Genomic DNA, 6,453 nt, shown 5'->3' with positions numbered 1-6,453 from the left:
ATATCTGGTGTTCCTCCTTTAAAAAAAAAAAAGTTTTGTTTACAGCAAATGACACTGCCAGCAGTACGGGTGAGCCGGTAAAGGTACTCGCTGCACAAGTCTATGACTTAAGTTTGGTGAGGGAAGAGATCCAATTCCCAAAAGTTGTCCTCTGACCTCCAGACATGTATTTGTGCATCTGAAAAGCATGAACATGCATACTGGTGAGCACGCACATGCGCACAAGTGCATACACACACACACACACACACACACACTAAAATAAATGAAATTTAAAAATTGTAAATGACAAAAGGAAAGGAAGAGCCTCGTCAACAGCCATAGACCACAGCTACTAGAAGTCTGTGTTACTCTGCACATCTTAGAAGTTGTTAAGGACCATGTTTCCGCTGTTGGCCTATTTACCTGTTACAGGATCTAAGAGGACCTGCGCATGCACTACACTGTAGAAAACAAGAGTGATACCTTACAACCGTGTTTCTCAACCTGTGGGTTGCTACCCCTTTGGGGGTCAAGTGGCCCTTTCACGGGGGTCATCTAAAACCATTGGGAGACACAGACATCTACATTATTGTTCATAACAGTAGCAACATTGCAGTTATGAAGTAGCCACAATGATTTTTATGGTTGGGGGGTCATCACAGCATGAGGAACTGGGTTAAAGGGTCACATTGTGAGGAAGGTTGAGAACCACTGCCGTAAAAACATAGCGGCAGTCTGCCTATAACAAGGTGGAAATGTACCGAGAAAGCCATCTTGGCAATGAGTGATCTTCTCAGATATACGTAGGAACAAAGATCTCCCAGTTATGCTTCATGCTGAGTAAGCATGCCTATGGAGTATAAGCTAAACACCAGGGAGAGTGTTTGCTACAAAAAAAATGAGGACTATAGTTAGACCTCATGGTGACCTGTAATCCCAGCTACCTAGGAAGCTGAACTGAGAAATTATGAGTTCAAGACCTTTCTGGATTGGGGTGTGAGTCTAAGCCAGTTGATGAGTCTGTAGCACTTGGTGAGACCCTGTCTCAAAAGGGAAGGCCGTGGACATAGCCCAATGGTATCATATCTTCCTAGTACTGTGATGCCTTGGGTTCTATCCCCAGGTAGAAAGTGGACAATTCATGGCTCTTGGAGCCTGTGGGTGAAACATTGGGGCCTGTGAAGAAAGGCTTAAGGCCCCCTGGAGAAGCCTTGGAACCTGTGGCAGAAGCCATGTGTCCTCTGGGAGAGTCTGGGAACCTGTGGTAAAAGGCTTGGAGCCTGTGAACAAAATTATATATAGAACCTGTGTGAAAAGCTGTGGAGGTGTGGAGCTGTGGCAGAAGCCTTGTCAAATGTGGGTAAAGCCTTGTATTTAAAAAGCCTTGTAATTTACAAAGCCTTGTAAAGACTATGAGAGAAGTCCCATAGATTATGGAAATGTATGACTATGTCAGAAGCCTTGCATATTGTAGGAAATTCCCTTGTACGTCAAAGGAAGTGCCTTGGAGACTATGGGAGAAAGATGTCCTTGGAAACTGGAAGAAGATGGTAAAGACAGAGAGACTTGTGAGGGCAAATGTCATGCATGAATGAGAAAATACAAAGTCCTCTAAAGTACCAAAACATCAAAGTGGCCCACCTCCAGAATAACTGCTGGTCTCATCTGCATTATCCACTCTCTGTCTAGGTCCCCTTAGGAAACAGTTCCCTCAACATCCCAGGACATCTAGGAGTTTAACTCAGTCCTCTATACAAGGGAATGAGCTGTGGGAGGAGATGGTTAGTAGAGTTACAGAGATAGCCCAGGTTTCTAGGAGTGCCAGTGACTCTGTCCTTGTGACTAGCAGAGCCAAACTTAGGGGACCACATGGTCCATAGGGAGCAGGCTGGAAGAACAGGGGGAGCTGAGCAGTGCAGACAGCCTATAAAGAGCACAGCATTTGAAGGTTACCATTTTAGGTGACTGTGACTCTGTCCTGCTGTGACCCTCCCAGGAACCACAGCACATTATGCTAAACTGTTCCTAGGAAGGACAGAAGGCTGAGGCATTTATCGACTGATGTGCATCGTTCCCACTGTGGCTTGGGGTTAGCCCTGCAGCAATTTTCCGTGTATTTTTTTATTTTTGAACTTGGAGATAAATACCCAGCCAAACCACTAAACAAATATTATATAAAATACTTATAATCCCTGCAAGGTCCTGTGAAACATCACAGTGGGAAAAATCCACACTTGGGGATGCAGTGTGACCTGAGAGCAACTATCTTGGGTCTTCACTGACAGTATGTATGCCTCACAAGTCTGATACCAGATTCACTCAGGCTTGGATGGAGACCCTTTGTCCTTAACCATTATCAAAACTCCCCCCTCTGACCCAAATAATGGAGATCAACTGCCTCACTGGCCCAAGACATACATCCCTGTTATGGCCCCATTAGACCTCACTCTGTGCAGTTCTGAGTTTGTGCACTACTTGTTTGGGTCTATGTCATCTTGTGATTTGTTCTCATTTATTAAGACTGGGTTTCTTGGGGTCATATTTTAAACAGAACTTTTAAAAAGTATTCCAGGAAAAAATAATATAGAAGATAAAATAAAATCAGAACAAGGATCTTTGAATGTTGGTGAAATGAAAACGAAAGGATTTGGTGACATGCAATTAAAATCCCTCCCTAGTACTGCACATGATAGAATATTATACACCTCTAATCTCTGTACTGGGGAAGAAGAGGCAGAAAGACCAGGAGTTCAAGGTCATCCTTGGCTACATAGTGCGTTTGAGCACAGACTGCACTATCTGTGACCTTGTCTAAAAAAAATTAAGTGGTCCAGCAAACAAAAATTCCTATAAGGTCAAGCACTTGGCTTAACAAGAGTTAGAGTCATGTGATTGTGCCCATGTAAGTACCATGTGAGACAATTTCAGTCTTGAAATTCAATCATATAAAATATCACAGACATTATTATTGGTGTTTGGAGAGTCATACAAAGGTTTAAGCCCTGACAAAATAAGCTCTAACTCAAACACCCGCATTGTTACTGAGGAAAGGGCTGGAAAGATTTAGAATTAGGGAACTATTATCTATTCTTCCAAATTTTAAATTCTTACATTTTTTTGCTGTGTATGTGTGTGTGTATATGTATATTTTACTGTGTTTGTACTTGTTAGTGTTGGGGTATGTGTCTGTGCATGTGAGCATGCACATATATTCATGGGTAGGCCACAGACTGCAAATGTTTTTCTTCTCTGACTGTCCACCTTTACTTTTGGAGATGAGGTTTCTCACTGAACTTGAAGCACCATGATTTATCTAGACTAATCAACTACAGGGAACCAGAGGCTCTGTGCCTCGCCTCAATGCTGGGTTCACAGACCACTGTGCCCAGGTTTTTTTTGTGTTTGTTTGTTTGGTTATTGTTTTGTTTTAAATATGGTGATCTGAACTTAGGTCCTCAGGCTTGTAGAACAAAAACTTTATCTACTGAGCCATCATTATAACCTGACTTTTGTAGTTTGAACTGATTTATAACAATTGTCCATAGTTAAAGGTACAAAGCCTATCTACCACCTCGACCATCTATGATTTCCTTGTGGTGAGAACAGTTGGAATCACTTCTTGAAGTATTTGTTAGAGCTGGAAAACCTCACACAAGTTCTGATGGATGTCTTTTATAGTTGACAAGCTAATGACCCAGAAAGAATTAAATTATAGTATAATTGACAGTACTGATGCCAAGCAGCAGTAGAGGAAGCTCAATCAGGTAGCAATTTCTTCATCTTTTTATTTTATAGAGAGGATTTGTATTGTCTAAATTTGATAATGCAGGACTGCAGAGATGGTTTGATGGTTGAGAACACTGGCTATTCTTCCCTAGGACCCAGGTTTGGTTCCCAGCACCCCACTGGCAGCCACTCTAGTTTCAGGGGATCCAAGACACTTTCTTCTTCTGGCATTGCTGCCCCCAGGCACTCATGTGGTGCACAGACATGCATGCAGCTGAAACATCCACAGAAAATGGAAATAAATCTTTAAAGTTTGATAACTTGAGAAATAAAATCACTAACATTCTAGTGAGAACACCCAAACAAATGAACAAGAGAATCGTTAAAAGGTACTTACTTCCAGATGTGGCTACAGAGGTGGGCAAAATCATTGCTTTCACAATTTCAATTTGTTTAGCCTTTAGGACCTATGTATCATTCCCCATCCCCCCCCCCATGTTGAGACACTGTTTAAAGAATATTGTAAAGGAGACTCAAAACCTATTAGTTTGCTGGCTGTAAATGAAGTCCCCTGTCTCAGCCCTGAATTCCCAGTGATTAATAACAACTTAGCAATGCCCAGGATTTGGAAGAATAAATAACCCTGTCATTTTCTACCCCCAAGCTGTGGCTTCCTATTAGACAGCCATGCTAATTCTGCTTGTAATCCCCAGGAAGTGTGGGGACTTGTGTAATCCTTCATCACTAAGCCTGTTTCATCTCTGTTGATCGCAGAAGGATCAACTTTTAAAAACTGCCAGTGGGGGTAAGGAAAGAAAAGAACGATAAGAAATGACAAGCGTGCTGGAGGATGAGAAGGGATGGCAGCGATTAGGTTAAAATAATTAGTTATTCTACTCACTTATCTCGCAGGGATCACCGTTTCCCCTGAGATAATGGGAATTTCATATAGCTCTAAATTACTTTACGAGAGCCTCGCCCGAACCCGAAGTACACCAGATCCTAAAATATTCAGTGATGTACCAAATCAAGAATTTATGAATTCAGCATCTTACCGCAGGGGCAAGACTCTGTTTCCAGCCTTCTTTGCTCCTTGAGAGAAGGGCAGAACTCAGAATTCAGGGAATATTAAAGTAGGTAAGTGGGTCGGTGAGTTGAAATAGAACCCAGCTGGTTCTATAGGCGGGTCCTGGAGCAGGTGTGGATGTCTCTAAAGCCCTCATCAGCAGGAATAGGGAAGAAGCTGGGAGTGCTGATGGGCAGGGGAGGGGTCAATCTCAGTCCCCTCTGTTTATACGCATTATCTGGCTTCTGCATTTCTACAGGACGCTCCCTTTCCTTCCCATCAGGGAGGAGCAAGGTGGGAAGAAGAGACAGCAAGAAAAGGGATGGAGCAAGGCAGAAGGCTGGATATTGAATATATATGTAGCTCCCAGCAACCACGTTTATTACTTGGAATTGAAAATTTGTTCTTTGAAATATCAAAGCCAAATCTTTTTTTCTTTTATTGTGTTTATGGATATTGAAATATTGGATATATGGATATCGAAGTAATAGCTTCATCATCCTGGTGTCCTAGCATGCGGGCTTGTAAGTGCTCCTGTGTGCATGTGTGTGTGGAGGAGAGAGGTCAGGTGTAGAGAGTCCTCCTCACTTGCCTCCTACCTTAACTTTTGCATCAGAGGATCTCACTGAATTTAGGATTTTGTGACTCAACTCTGGCCAGAAATTCCAGAGCACCCTTCTGTTCCTATTCTCCAGAGACAGGATGACAGGCAATTACTGCTGTACCTAGGTGCTAGGGACTGAGCTCAAGAGTTCATGGTCACATAGCAAGAACTCTCTATAGATGTATTTTTGTATTTTTGATCAATTTAAGGTAATAAATAAATAATATATATACCCCAACAAATATATAACTAGTAATATTTTTCTGAATATCTGTATTTTTCTCTGCTGTTATTTCTCATACAACATGCAGGCCATATGTATTCTTTCACACTTTAATCTTTTTTTTATTAGATATTTTCTTTACTTACATTTCAAATGATATCTCCTTACCCAGTATCACCTCTGGAAAAAACAAAACAAAACAAAACCAAAACCCTGTTCCCTCCCCCCTCCCCCTGCTCTCCACCCCACCCTCTCCTGCTTCCTGGCCCTGGCATTCCCCTACACTGGGGCATAGAACCTTCACAGGACCAAGGGACTCTCCTGCCATTGATGACCAACTAGGCCATCCTCTGCTACATATGCAGCAGAGCCATGAGTCCCACCATGTGTACTCTTTGGTTGGTGGTTTAGTCCCTGGGGGCTCTCAGGGTACTAGTTAGTTCATATTGTTGTTCGTCTTCACACTTTATTCTTGACTTAAAAATATACCATTGACTATTAAGAGAACTTGCTGCTTTTGCAGAGGATCCAGGTTCAATTACCAGAACCCACACAAAAGCTCATAGCAGTTCCAGGAGAATCCAGCATCCTGGCTTTTGGCTTCCTGGGGCACTAAGCTCACACATAGGATACTTACATACATGCAAACAAAAATGCTCTTAGACATAAAATAAACATAAATACATCTTTAAGACACCCCCATCCCCCAAAATACCACAAATACAAAACTCTATCCGTTTATAAGAGTTGTTTTCAATTTGGGATTTTGTCTTTAGTTTTGTTTACTTGTTTTTGTTTGTTTATTTTTGTTGTTTTTTCTTTTAGACAAGGTTTAGCTACCCTTGCTCAGGT

General features: G+C 42.0%; 1 long non-coding RNA gene across 2 annotated transcripts in view; it reads left to right on the top strand.

Moving 5' to 3' along the window:
• The window catches only part of LOC116073107, a 72,332-nt gene extending 66,724 nt beyond the window's left edge, over positions 1-5,608 (top strand). For both annotated transcript variants that reach the window (XR_004111671.1, XR_004111672.1), the window contains 2 exons: positions 4,621-4,845; positions 5,034-5,608. This is a non-coding gene — a long non-coding RNA (uncharacterized LOC116073107). The remainder of the gene's footprint in view (positions 1-4,620; positions 4,846-5,033) is intronic.
• The last annotated feature ends 845 nt before the right edge of the window (positions 5,609-6,453 follow it).

Source organism: Mastomys coucha, unplaced genomic scaffold, assembly GCF_008632895.1.
Source record: "Mastomys coucha isolate ucsf_1 unplaced genomic scaffold, UCSF_Mcou_1 pScaffold23, whole genome shotgun sequence".
NCBI classification, from domain to species: Eukaryota; Metazoa; Chordata; class Mammalia; order Rodentia; family Muridae; genus Mastomys; species Mastomys coucha.
This window is presented reverse-complemented; position numbering and strand designations above follow the sequence as displayed.